This window comes from Eschrichtius robustus, chromosome 17, assembly GCF_028021215.1.
Source record: "Eschrichtius robustus isolate mEscRob2 chromosome 17, mEscRob2.pri, whole genome shotgun sequence".
Lineage (NCBI taxonomy): Eukaryota > Metazoa > Chordata > Mammalia > Artiodactyla > Eschrichtiidae > Eschrichtius > Eschrichtius robustus.
The window spans coordinates 15052597-15065586 of record NC_090840.1 but is presented as its reverse complement, the minus strand read 5'-3'; the positions used below and the strand labels follow the sequence as shown (position 1 = coordinate 15065586).

The 12990-nt window shown below is 39.6% G+C and overlaps 1 protein-coding gene across 5 annotated transcripts in view; it reads right to left on the bottom strand.

Moving 5' to 3' along the window:
• SULF1 (sulfatase 1) overlaps positions 1-12990 on the bottom strand; it is a 160926-nt gene that overhangs the window by 75171 nt on the left and 72765 nt on the right. For all 5 annotated transcript variants that reach the window (XM_068525459.1, XM_068525458.1, XM_068525456.1 and 2 more), the window contains one exon: positions 116-188. The gene's annotated coding sequence lies outside the window, so the exon portion shown is untranslated. The remainder of the gene's footprint in view (positions 1-115; positions 189-12990) is intronic.

Genomic DNA, 12990 nt, shown 5'->3' with positions numbered 1-12990 from the left:
AATTCACTTTTGTCCTTTATTCTCATTCCAACTTTTCCGATTTCAAAATTCATTGCCAAAATAGAATTTCCAACACAGAGCTCAGATGTAAAAGCTTTCTGACAAGAGCTAATACCTTGAATTAGGTATCCTGGTTGAATAATCAATTGCTATACTCAGAGGTATTCAGGACATCTGCAGATGGGGTCCTGGAAGGGGGAGAAAAAATACAAAGGAAACGTCGGTCAAGGATTTTGACACAGATTTTTGGTCTGAAATAGTCTCTTGAAACAGCATAAATATATATGTATAGATATGATTTATATATTATATTTATATATAAGTATAATAAATATAAATGTAATATATAAATCATATCTATACATATATATTGATATAATTTTAAAAATCTGTACTCCGAAAGGGAGAAACAGAAGGAAACAACATTCAGAACTGCTAACAAATGACATGAATAACACCTTCATTTCATAATCATAAATACGGTGATCTGGGTATCATCCCTGCTCACACTTTAATAGTACTTTAAACATCCCCAAGAAAACCAAATGACTGATAAGGAAGAACCAGCAGTGCCTGTGAAACCACAGTGCACTGGAGTGTTTGCATCTGGGGAGCGTTAACTCACCTGCGGACGATATTGAGTACTTATCAAGCAGAATGAAACGCAAAGCTGTCATTTGTCATCTGCATGATGTCACTCACTGCCCAGGAGAGTTCTTTTTGCTGACAAAGACTTCATAGTAAGTGGCTGGGAGAGCAACCTTTCCCAGTCTCCGAAAAGCTAACTGTCCTCCATCAATCACCGGGGGAAGGGATGCTTCCTCCCGGCTGGGCTGGTCCCTCGGCCCAGCCCTCGTCCCCAGCGCAGCGGCGCCTAAGGGGACAGAGCCCTCCTCCGACTGTCAGCACCAGCTTCACTACTGTCCAGAGCCGGTGCAGAGCCGCTAGCACCGAGGTTTGGCTTTGCCGCAGCAGATCTTAACCTGCAAAGCAACATGACTGATGGGCTCTGAGGCTGGAGGTTAGAGGCGACCCTTACACCTTAAAAAAATCAAATCAAATCAAATCAAATCTGGAGGGGAGCACTGTGGAAGTCTTTGCGAATCTGCACAGGAGGAGACTTTGGAAAGGGTTGGAAAAACGCCCCTTTCACTTTAGAACGCTAACCTGCTGAAAGCTGTTCTCTTGGACTTCCGAAAGATAGCAAAGGGCTCATTAAAAAAAACAAAAAACAAAAAAACACCATCTTTCTCTTGAATGTCACGAGGGAGCATCTGTATGGGAATTTCGACTGCCCTAAAATTAATCAGAGAGCAGCCCGCGCCAGCAGCCACTCTGTCCCCACACACCTGAGGGTCTGTATTTTGACGCTCAACAATACATGGGGGTCAGATAAGTAAGCATCACGAATGAAGGTGAGGAATGCAAAGCAGGAGGAAAGGGACTCCATCGCTCCCTTCCGCGCCTTCAACTCTGGAGGGTGACATGGGGCAGCGAAAGAAGAATGAAGAAAGACGGTGTACCGCTTCCCCCGCCATACACCTTATTGTGTTTTACACAAACACACACGCCCCTATTATTTTAAACTTTATGAGCTGTTTTGTAAACAGTTCTAATGCTTTTTACTTTGCAGCCTGTAATTATTCTTTGGGAGGGAAGAAGGGAGGGAGAGAGAGAGAGAAAGACTCAGTAAGAACTAGGTTTTAAAACAAAAATCCAGTGTCTGCAGCAAGGCAGTCCTGACCACATGATCTGCAGAGCAAAAAAGCAAGCCACCTCCGATTGATCCTGTGGCTTGAGAAAGTCAATACGTACGGTTTGGCGTGCGGTTTTGTTTTTTGTTTGGTAATAAGTCGGGGTTATTTCAGTGATTGCGGTGCCTGCTGAACACTGAAAGCCCGCAATTGTTCTGCCCTGACTGTTGGGTTTCTGGGCATTTGTTTTAAATCATGAGAAAACTGATACAAGCATGAAAGGATGGGAAAGCAAAAGAAATGAGTGAAACAATGGCTTTCGCCCACAGAGCGTGCATTAGCCTAAGAGTTAAATACAGAAATATCTTAGGGGGTTGGTCCTTGAAGTAGCAAAACTTTGCCCACCTCTCAAAGCCGGCAACGTTGTGTGAAGAGAGAATCAGCAGGGTTTCTTGCATCCGCTATGGTTTAAACTAACCTCTGCTGACAATGGTGACCCAGAAAATACAGTCAGACTCACAGTATGGAGGGAACAGCAGCGCTTGGTTTAAATAATCAGCCACACATGCAACTGAAAATTCTTGACTATTAAGATGCTGATAACATTCCCTGGAACCCAATCAGTGTTCTGGGTTATTCTTTTCTTTATTGTATTTACTTTACTTCTTCCTTTAGGAAAAAGAAAATTAGCCTTAATGGTACCTTGTATAAACTACATTGAAAATCATTTCCTAATAAAGAAAAGGGACAGCAGAGAAGATGCACGCTTTACCTATAAAGTAGCTTTCCTTTCTGGACAGTCAAAGGTGCAGAAGAGACCTACGTTTATTTTTTCTGCCACAATTTATTATCGATTCAGGGGATGCATATGTAAAAGCCGAGAAATTGAGTGGTAAAGAAAATGGAACTTTCAGACAGGTCTGGCCAGCAGGAGCGCTCCCTTTACTAAAACACACAAAACACAGAACTCTGAAGAAAAGTGCACACAGACAATTCTTTATTCAAAAATGACCTTTTAGAACCTGTCATCCTCTCACTGCCTGGTTTCCAGCTCCAGAAGGAAAAGAAGAAAAAAAACCTGACAGACAAAATGCAGACCTCAACAAAGGAGACAAGGATGCAATGTCTGAATTGGATACTTTGTGGCAGACGACAAGTGTCCTTAGAGACTAACAACTTGTCTTGAGAAATAGTCGAAAATGGGAGAAATGTCAAAAGAGGTTTTTCTCACACATGGAAAGTGAGCTTGAGGAACGGTTGCTGTATTCACGAATCAGGACCGGAACACAAGATGCCTATTCTTCACGCTCTAAAGTGAAAACACCAATTGTAGCTATGGCCAATTGGTGGAGAAAGTTTACAACACTTTGTTTGGGGCAGTCAAGCCAACTATAAATGTGACATTAAAAGTTTCAAGTCACATATAAAAGAAAGAAAAGACTGGGAAGCCTTCAAGCCAACTGGACAGAAAGTCTAGTTCACATATGCTTGTCTAGCAAAACCCCACACTAAATCAAAGCCCTCGTTGCCCCAGTAGGTTTAAGGGGGTCTCTGTCTTCAATAAGCCTCCCATTGTCTGGGCAGCTGGTGCCGAGGTACAGGGGATGGTGGCCATATGCTTGTCCACCACTGTGGTTGTCAAGGTGTAATCTGGGACTTTGGGGGGGACCCTGAGATCCTTGTGGTGGAATCCACAAGACCAGAACTATTTTGAAGAATGCTGACACTTTATTTCCCTTTTTCACTTCGTTGACACTTGCACTGATGATCTAAGGGCAATGGTGGGCAAAGCTGCTTTTATATGAATGAAGGAAGCATCACATACAGTTAAAAAAAAAAAAACAGTTTCACTCAAGATGAAGCAGTAAAATGATTAATTTGATTAAACCTTGACCCTTGAAGGTACATCTTTTCTTTTAAGTTTTCTGTTTTGAGAGAGAAGGGACACATAAAACCCTTTGCAGCCTATGGAGGTGTGATGCTTGTTGAGGGAAAGCACTCGTGGGACTGAGTTGCCAGGTGAACTAGACACATCTTTTTTCTCTGTTTTTGCTCAAACGCTATTTTTAGTTGAAAGAATTACTTGGACTTGGATTTTTGGCAGACATTTTCTCAAGTTGTAAATGAAATAAGACTGTCATTTCAAGGAAAGCAACTGACGGTATTTGTCGTGTTTGTTGCCAATGACAGAAATCTAGCTTTCAAGTCAAAAGCAGAATTTTGGAAAACTTGTATCTGCTACTGTGAGCTTGGCAGCTTTCCAATATGTAAAACCTTTCTGATGACACTGATGTTGATATTAACGAATGTTATTTCATGGTATTGTAAAATGAAATGTGTCAACACTTAGACTATTTGCATAATTCAATGAACCAATGTTTCCCAAATGACCAAACACAATGTTACAAAATCATACATGGGTAAAAGAAATTCATTCAAAGTGCAAGATGACCATTGGATTTTAATGTAACAGAGTAGGAAAAGCTCATTGATATGGTTTCAGATTTCTTACTACAACTAACCTTTAGGAATCACCACTTGTCAAGTTTTGGTATAGTATCAAAGAAGATCTACAAGTATCTGAAAAAAGCTCTTGAAATACTTCTTTTCCAACTATTTATCCATGTGAGGCTGAACTTTATTCCTATACCTCAACCAAAACAATATATTTCAACAGACTGAATGCAGAAGCAGATATAAGAATCCAGTTCTCTTTTATTCAGATAAATATTAGATTTGCAAAAATGTAAAACATGCCGATTTTAGTCACCAATATTTTTTTGGTTGGGAAAATATAGTTATTTTTCATAAAATATTATATATCATTTAACATATAGATTTATTGTTTTTTAATTAATACTTTAAAAAATTCTCAGTTTGAATTTCTAAGTATCAATAGCTAAAATCCCCATAAACAGAAGCTTACTAATATAAAATGATAAAAACACAATTTCAATAATATAAAGGGATTCCAAGCCCAAAGAATTTGAGAATTACTGGCCTAGAGTATATTTGGTTCCATAGTTAAGCCTGGCCTTTTACCTCTATGGCTACAGATTTGGCCCTAGTCACAAACTTAATTCCTTTTTTTTCCCCTTAAAGCCTTGAAACTGTCCTAAGTTCTAAATGCCCGCAAATCTAATGAGTGATGACATTCTGTGATGACATTCTGTGTGTGTGTGTGTTTTAATCTGAGGATAACACAGAACTTTATAAGTGAACGCCCACAAATCTAAAGTATGTGAGAGACAGGTTCAGAACAACCCACTCAGCCCAGAAATCAACCTCTCAGGGGTGGGGCAATGGAATTGTTTCTAGTACAAAGCAATGCCACTCCAGAGAGAAAAAAAAAGGACACCATAACCAACCACAGCAGTGGGGAGATTAGGCCAGCAGCATGCAATTATTCAAAGCTGAATTTAGCCAGAACACACTTAGTTTATCGTTAGAGTAAAGCAAAATAGGATTATACCAGCAAGAAGGTGGTATCTACCCTCCCCCATCCCACCCCCCAACACCAATCGACATAGTTCTCACATTTCCTAGGGTCAGTTTACATGGCCCTTTTCCTTTAATTTTGACTTTCAAGTTTCCCATATATCACTTTTTTTCTTTAGAGGAAGCCTTCAGGATGTGCTAGCTTCTTTATGATATATGTGAAACCATGAAGGAGCTAATTTCTTCTTTTAAAAACCCCATAGCTGGCAAAGTTCATCTACTGTTAATCCCAAGAAAGCCTGTTTCCCAACCTAATTTATTACAACTCCAAGCAAAGAAGAGAGACAACAGTCTCCTTCTGGTGCGATAACATTTTTATACCCCTCGAATAATAAATCTCTTCCAGTCACCAACGACAGCTGAAAAGTGTGCGTCTCTGACCTGGAGCACCTTTGGGGAAATCCTTAGCTAAGTGATGAGATCCTCCTTGAACAACGTTTGCTTTTCTTCCCTTTTTTTCCCTTTCTGTTTTCTCCCCCCAACACTGTAAATCCTGACATTGGAAGGAACCTTGAAAAGTCATCTATTCACAAAATTGTTAGCGTTGGTTATCCCTGGGGTACGGTGAGGGAGAGGGACAGATTTTATTTTTTATTTTATTTATGTTTAAGTTGGATTTTTTTCCCATGATCTGTTGCATGATAAGAATAGAAATAAGTAAATTTCCTAGGCTTTCCCTCTGTCTTCTCGTGGAGGAACAGAATAGACAGAAAGAGGTAAGCAGTGATAAGAATGAAGTGAGAGGTTACAGCAAGAAATGTACTTTTGAGAGTTACCCCACAAAGGTAGGAACTAAAACCACATAACAACAAGCTCACCAAGAACATTTTGGAGAATGCAAAGGGTCCAAGACTGAGATTCGTCCAGCTTCTTTCAAATCAAAATTAGCAAAACAAAGAAAACCAAAGTGACCTAAAAATTATGATAAAAACCCCCAGAAGGATCTGATATTCCTGAAGCAGATGCTACAGTGTCCAAAGGGTCTGATAATGGTCACAAGTTTTGATGGTGGCAATGAGCTCCAAGATAATGAGAATAAAAAGATTGTTGAACTTTAAAAAGTGGGGCATTGGAAACTTCAGTTTGGGTCTAGTGCAAGAATAGCATATTGATTAAAAGAACCACAAATGTGGTCTTAGGCATCTTAGCTACTCCTTACGGTATATGATTTATTACATTAAATTTGCCTTTGGTTTCATATATTTATAGCTTATCTGTATTGAAGTATCTGGAGGTATTGCATAAGTCAGCAGAAATAGTTTGTTGCAATAACAACAAGAAAAAAACCCCAAATATCAATGACTTAACACACACTGCAAGTCACACACACAGTGACGGGATCTTTGCTCTGCCCGGTCATGCATGGATGCGGGCTGATGGGGGAACAGTTGTTGTGTTGCTGCAATAGCTGGACCAAGAAGCAGAGGAAGAAAAAAACTGGAGAATCTTGCAGGAGAGCTTTTCATGGCTTCAACCTGGAAGTGACTCAGATCACTTCTAATATTTCATTGGCTGTAACTAGTCACATGGCCACATCCAACTGCAAGAGGGCTGGAAACTGATGGCACAGCTGAAGTGTGCTGAACACTACTGTTTACCACAAGCATCAAGTTTCATCAGTACCCTATGTATTTATCTTTTTTTTCTCACTAGATGCCTGCACACGCACATGTGCATGCATGCACATGCACATACTTAAGATACATGTACAAACATATTCATACATGCCGATACATGTTTAAGTAATGAAGAAACATAATCTTCGTAGCTTAAAGTTCTACCATTCCTAGGTACAAAAAATGCACCTTTTAACAGCTTTGGGAATTTGGGGGACATGTTTCATTTTAGTTTGTTTCCCTGATGTACATAATCTGGCACAATATGAATTTATTTTAAAGTTCTACAGTTCTTGTGATACATTTAAGTTGAAGAAAATATTTTAAAAAATACAGGTAGGTGCTACATTTAGATTTCAAAAGCACTTCTCAAAATATTTTCTTGTAGATAACATCTATGTGAGGAAAGAAGAACACCTGACTTAGCTTTAAAAATTAAGCCACAGTCAAGAGAGTTCCCACTGGCTTAATTTCTACACTATAAAGCTCGCTACCAATATAATACTCTTTAACATTTTCTAAGGGTTTAAATACAGAAGAGTGGAGACACAATTTCCTTCTGAGGGATCCTGCTGGCCTCACACGGAGTCATGACCAAGAAAGGGAGGTCTGGGAACACAGAGTGTGAAAAACAAATGTGCATTTCAAAAGACAACAAATTCTAGTTCTTAGCTCAAGATTTAGGGACAAATTATGGGGAATAGCTCTGTCTTTTAATTTGTTCTTCCAAAATGTATTATTTACAGGAGAACCTTTAAAGAAAATCAAACATCCATCTTTAAGTCAACACCTTTGCTCAGAGACCCATTTCCAAGGAAACCCTAAAATTCAGATTAGTTCATGTATTATTTCAAAAATACTTCCTTCACAAGTTGTACTGGGAAATGCTGGTTTGAGGTTTTTTTGTGTTATTGGCTAAATATACCATTCCAAGCCTTTTTAATGACAAAGTCATCTTCAACATGTGCTTTATATGTACCTAAATCCCTCTACTGTCTTCAGATTGTCATCTTTCCTTCAGCTATATACTTACCTCCCAGTGATTACCAAGCATAGCTGTACATTTATCAAGTAAAAAAAGCAACTCTACTTAACTTTCAAGTGAAAGTCAGGTCTGCAATCGTGGAAAATATCATTATAGTAGAACAAACTGAGTAGCTAGCAGGCCTCTCTAGGAAAATTAATTTATTAATTTTAGCCACAAAGCACACAAAGCATACAACAAAGATAAATTGTCTACCCATTTTTATTGACATCCATCTGATTTATGACATTCTTGTCCAATCAAATTCATCAGCTTACCCTCAAAACAGTATTTGGACATAGGGATATTTATCACAGTCTTCAGGTGAATAGCACCTGAAGAGACACAGTAGGACATTTTTAAAACCATAAATTCACTAACACTGATTCAAATCACAGTACTTGCATAAAAGACCTGTAGTAACTTGAAACTTAAAATATGACTTCTGTCTTAGCTTTTTGTCTGGACAGAAGCTGGGAAATATTTTAGCTAATGAAAACTCACATTTTATTCTACTGTTATAAAAGAGTGAACTGTATGAAGTTTTAAGCAGAAGAATTTATAGAAGGAAAATTTTAAGAGCTATATTATCACCATAAACAATTACCTGTCATCTGTAAAATAATCTTCCTGAAAAGGCTCAGATTATAATCTATGCCTATGGACATTTGGGGCAAATGTATGTTTATTGTCACTAGAGTATCTTTATAAATAGATGTTTACAGCTGGCCAAGTCCTTAAATCTCATCTAACCATCTATACTACAAACACCCAATGGTGCTCCATTTCCAGAATTTATTTTCTAACTACTCGACTTTGTTTGAAACCTTCATTTCTCAGCACACACAAGACCAGCACTTGTCACACAAAGGAGCTAATATAATTAAACCAGATGATGTGCCCCACAAGTAAAATCAGCCATTCACGAAAGCTGGTCACCAGAGGCCATTTCAAACAATGCATATTTCAAAGTAATCTAAAGTAATCCCTTCTCTCCACAGATTTGGTTTCCATGAAGTCTTAAGCACATGTGTGCTGTAAAAAAGAGGCTTATTAAAACCTGATGTGATATTAGAGATTATAATGCAACACAGTTGGGCTGATTTTAATACCTGAGTCTTCAAGAAGAAAGCAATTTTCGATTTTATTTGTAAGCTTACTAAAACATTACCCATACAAAGGTGCATGATGTTTACTTAATTAAGGAAAAAAATAAAGAATGCTCCCCTGTTATCTGAATTGGGCTTGTATCAATGTATAAAATTTGCAAATAAAAGTGGAGGAGAAACTAAAACAGTTTTCACTGATGGACAGATTAGCAAAGCACAGTATGTATTTATAACTCTAAAGAGTGAGGAGCTTAGATTGTTTAGACAATTCCTTATAAAGTTGTGAATCTCCAGTATATCATTCTTTTGGCTCGCTCTGGTGAAACATTATCAAAATGTGTCATATAACAGCATGATAGCTTCAAAATACTAGTTGTCATCATTAGTAGAACTGGATTATTAGGTAAGTCTGGCTGCCTATGAAGCTTACCAAGACCTCCAGTTCTGGCGGATCTCTGGAGGATTTGTTTATTTTTCCTGATCCTTTTGCTATGTCTTGATTGTATTTAGTTTCAATTGTGGATGAAAATACAAAGGATTAGATTTGATATGCTTCTGGTCCCTCCATTTCAGGATCTCCTACCTACAGCTTTGTATCCTTGAAACGCAAACAAAGGAAACATGTACATGATCATGAACAGGTTTGCAAAATGAGCAAACGGCAACACCCTGCCACAGAAAATCTGCTGTTCCTCATTGGAACATGGCTTCACAGAACAGATCATATATGAAAAAGGAGAGAAGCAACCTCCACTCTAGAGAGCTAATGTGAAGGAGACAGTCTTGAAAATATGTTATAGCATCTTTGAGTTTGAAGGTGTTATAGAGTAAATGTTTATGTCCCCCTCCTTCCCCATTCATATGTTGAAATCCTAACCCCCAGTGTGATGGTATTAGGAGGTGGGGGTCTTCGGGAGGTCATTAGGTCATGAGGGTGGAACCCTCATGAATGGGATTAGTACCCTCATAAAATGGGCCACAGAGAGCTCTCCCACCCACCTTCTACCATATGAGGACTCTGAGAAGATGGTCATCTATGAACCAGGTAGTGGGCTCTCACCAGATACCCAATCCACTAGCACCTTAATCTTGGACTTCCAGCTTTCAGAACAATGAGAAATAAATGTTTGCTATTTAAGCCGCCCGGTCTATGGTGTTTTTGTTATAGCAGCCTGAATGCACTAAGACGAGGGATCTTAAAGTTCACCTAGATTAACTTTTAACTAATGAAGAAAACTTCTCTAGACCATCAATGAAAAATGCCCCTGTCTAGGTAACACAGACCTCGTTAGGAAACCTGTTTAGTTTTGGGCAGCGAAACAGGTTAAAAAATTCTCCATTTTATTGCACAAAAATCTGTCCTCTTCTCTTCTAAGTGTTTAATCATGCTCTAGTCTACTGAGCCACACAAAATAATTCTATTTTCTTCTCAATAACGAATGATTTAAATATTTGAAGATTGTTTCCATCTAACTCCTGAATCTTTTCCTCTTAAAAAATATACTTATGTGGTACATTGTGGGAGAACAGTGGAAGTGGTTATTTTGAATTGGGCCACTGGCTTGTTAAGTAGTGGATCAATAGATCCTACAAAGCTGTAGCTACACAGATAGGAAGCCAGTATATTTAATGTCCATCTGGCTCAAAGGAATTCTGATTACTAGGCTACTAATCAATGCTTTCCAAGTTCACTAAGAAAAATTTCCTTATATAACACTACTTTCGTGTTTGGACTAAATTCAACTCAAATGTCTTCCAAAATATGCATAAGTAACTTGTTAATCAGTTTTATTGGAGAATAAAGCCAGACAAGATACTTTAAAAGAGCCATGCAAGAGAAGAACAACCATTTTGCTATTAAACAAAGGCCCCAAGCTCAAGTACTTAAATCCTAAGGTAGAGCAGGGGTTCATTGTAATCACTGGAGGTCTCGTTAATTATTCCAGAGTTCCTGATTCAGGGGTAGGGCCTAAGAAATTGCAGTTCTAGCAAATTCCTAGGAGACGCTGCTGCTTTTAGTACTGGTCCAGGGTAGAGCAATCAACCGACTAGCGTTGGCAAAAGAAAAGGTAGATGGAACCAAGCCTGGAGCAGGTGCTTCAAGTCTTCTCATGAGGGGTGATCTCTCAGGCCTTTGCATTGGCAGAGACAGCTGATAATTCACAAAATGGGACACTTGAGATTGCCAATTATTTCATAGCTGATAGGACCGTTCTGTAAGATCATCTTTTGCAGAGTTGCCGAAAAGGCAAGCATTCCAACACACTCACTAGGAACTGAAAGAGTTTTCTGCTGGAGAGCAAATATCTAGAAGTGTTCTTCAGAGCAGCTTTCAAATGACCCTCTAATCTCCCTTTCTGTATATTCTCTTTCAATGTCTGAAGAAACTAGGTTTCACAAATCCTTGAATACATGAACTAGCAAAGTCTGACAGTGGCCCCGTGCAATGTCGAAATTTGTTACGTTTATTAAACAATTGTCATGCACTAAGGTAGGTTTGCCACCACCAAAATTTGTTTTCCACCTTTAGGTAAATTATTACTAGAGATGAAGGCAGCAGAGTGAGTTACTGCTTTTGTTTTGAGGAAGCCCATCCTCAGTTTGCTAATTCTGTCCAGCTGTCTCTGCCAATTGCCCACTCTGGGTCTTTCACCCTCATCCATCACCTCCTCTTTGAGACACTGGCAGACAAATACAGATGCAGTAAAACAACAAACTGACTAAATGACGCAGTATGATCCCAGAAGATCTCAACCCACCACGATGCATGACGCACGTTAGGTGTTCTGGGAAACCCCGAGCTGAATTCTCCTTCTCCCACTGAGCAAGAGGAGGGAAAGAGATGAAACCACAAAAAAGTAAACTGGAAAAGTAGGACTGAACTTCCCGGAACTAGAACAGTGGGTGTAAACAGAGCAAAGGTCAAGTTTGCAACCTTCCAACCTACTGTGTGCATCTTTAATTCCTGTAGCAGACACTTCTCAGAAGACTGAGTCGTCCTGGTCGAGAAGGGGCAGGAATTCTGGAGTCCGGGTTTTCCAGTTGCCCGACTTCAGGACGTAGAGTCCAGCACCATGTGATGGCTGTGCGGACCCAGGAACTTCTCAGAAGTGACACATCTTGAATTTGTGGCCTTCCCCCTCACCCCTTCCTTTTATTGTCGATTTCTCCTTCATTCCTGACATTCTACTACCCCCATATGCCCCTTGACCACCTAAAGTTCTTCACCACTCCTTCTTTCCTTTTGCTTTCCTGAGTCTCCAACCTTCTACAATTTCCAAAATGTGGATCAGACTTTACCTTTTATCCAGAAGTAACAATTTTTGCTAATATGCATTGAACACGTCCCATGTACCAAACTTGGCATCAGCTCCCTTTAGCCCACCATGTACCAATGAAGCAGGCACTCCTATTGCTTTTTTTTTTTTTTTTAATGAGGAAACTGAGATTCAGAGAAGTTAAAGAATCTGTCCAAGATTACACAGCAAGGGGTAGAACTGGGGCTACCTCCCACCAGAAACTTTGTTCCTAACGGTTCTGTTTTTGTAGTATTTTCTCCTGAAGTGCATTTTCACTTGAAAAGATCTTGGAGGCCTAGTGAATTCTGAACGTGCCAAATCAACAGGGAGAATCTGGGGGCAAAAATGGGTGTCAGGTGCTGCTGATGTTTCCAGGCAGCTGTCAATGCGCCTTAGAGCGTCTCCCCCAGGAGCACACGACAGGGCACTGGTATTGTAGCCACACACCACGTACAGGTCCCCTTTCACCTTCCAAACAGAAGGGGACCCCTCAGAGCTCAGTAAAACAAAGAGTTGTTGCTGGGCGAGAGAGTGGACTGGCGTGGTTGAACATGAATATTCAAGACCACGAGTCACAGCTCCATGAATTCGGGGGTCTCCTCCATTTGTATTTAGCATTGTGTAGTGGCGAGACAACTTGCAATGACTAATTAATCCTGGGTGCCGAGGCAGAAGGTGAAATAATTTGTGCGTAGTCATGAAGTTATTCATTCTCAGGCTCTGAGTTAGCGCCGGAGGGCTTTGCTTTCC